General features: G+C 42.4%; 1 pseudogene; it reads left to right on the top strand.

Annotated features, from left to right (window-relative positions):
• On the top strand, nt 1-433 carry LOC128048659 (60S ribosomal protein L28-like; annotated as a pseudogene).
• The last annotated feature ends 1,054 nt before the right edge of the window (nt 434-1,487 follow it).

Raw genomic sequence — 1,487 nt, 5'->3', positions numbered from 1 at the left:
CCGTCTCCCGCCACTGCACCAAGAGGAGTCACCACCATGTCCGCGCATCTTCAATTGATGGTCGTGCGGAACTGCTCCAGCTTCTTGATCAAGGGGAATAAGCAGATGTACAGGGCCGAGCTGAATAACCTGAAAGCGCGCAACTCCTTCCGCTATAATGGGCTCATTCACTGCAAGACTGTGGGTGGAGCCGGGGGCGGACAGCAAAGGAGTCGTGGTGGTGATGAAGAGATCGGCCAGTGCAAGCTGGCCACTTCCTACATGTGGACCACCATCAACAAGAACGCCCAGGCCACCCTCAGCAGCATCCAGCACATGATCCGGAAGAACAAGTACCACCTGGATTTGCACATGGCCGCCATCCACAGAGCCAGCACCATCCTGTGCAGCCAGAAGCCTGTGATGGTGAAACCACCCCACCAAGAGCTCCTGAGCCTCTGGCCTCCCCTCCCCAGAGCAATAAAGCTGTCAGCCACTGCCTTACAGCATCAAAAACAAACAAACAAACAACCACACAGAAATATATCTACCTAAAGAAACTAAAGACCTATATATAGAAAACTATAAAACACTGATGAAAGAAATCAAAGAGGACACTAATAGATGGAGAAATATACCATGTTCATGGATCAGAAGAATCAATATAGTGAAAATGAGTATACTACCCAAAGCAATCTATAGATTCAATGCAATCCCTATCAAGCTACCAATGGTATTTTTCACAGAGCTAGAACAAATAATTTCACAATTTGTATGGAAATACAAAAAAACCTCAAATAGCCAAAGCAATCTTGAGAAAGAAGAATGGAACTGGAGGAATCAACCTGCCTGACTTCAGGCTCTACGACAAAGCCACAGTCATCAAGACAGTATGGTACTGGCACAAAGACAGAAATATAGATCAATGGAACAAAATAGAAAGCCCAGAGATAAATCCACACACCTATGGACACCTTATCTTTGACAAAGGAGGCAAGAATATACAGTGGATTAAAGACAATCTGTTTAACAAGTGGTGCTGGGAAAACTGGTCAACCACTTGTAAAAGAATGAAACTAGAACACTTTCTAACACCATACACAAAAATAAACTCAAAATGGATTAAAGATCTAAACCTAAGATCAGAAAATACAAAACGCCTAGAAGAGAGCATAGGCAAAACACTCTCTGACATAAATCACAGCAGGATCCTCTATGACCCACCTCCCAGAATATTGGAAATAAAAGCAAAAATGAACAAATGGGACCTAATTAAACTTAACAGCTTCTGCACAACAAAGGAAACTATAAGCAAGGTGATAAGACAGCCTTCAGAATGGGAGAAAATAATAGCAAATGAAGCAACTGACAAACAACCAATCTCAAAAATATACAAGCAACTCCTACAGCTCAATTCCAGAGAAATAAACGATGCTTTCAAAAAATGGGCCAAAGAACTAAATAGACATTTCTCCAAAGAAGACATACAGATGGCTAACAAACACATG

The sequence above is a fragment of the Budorcas taxicolor genome, chromosome 5 (assembly GCF_023091745.1).
Source record: "Budorcas taxicolor isolate Tak-1 chromosome 5, Takin1.1, whole genome shotgun sequence".
Classification (NCBI taxonomy): Eukaryota; Metazoa; Chordata; class Mammalia; order Artiodactyla; family Bovidae; genus Budorcas; species Budorcas taxicolor.
The sequence above is the reverse complement of the archived record's forward strand: the minus strand, read 5'-3'. Positions and strand labels throughout refer to the sequence as shown.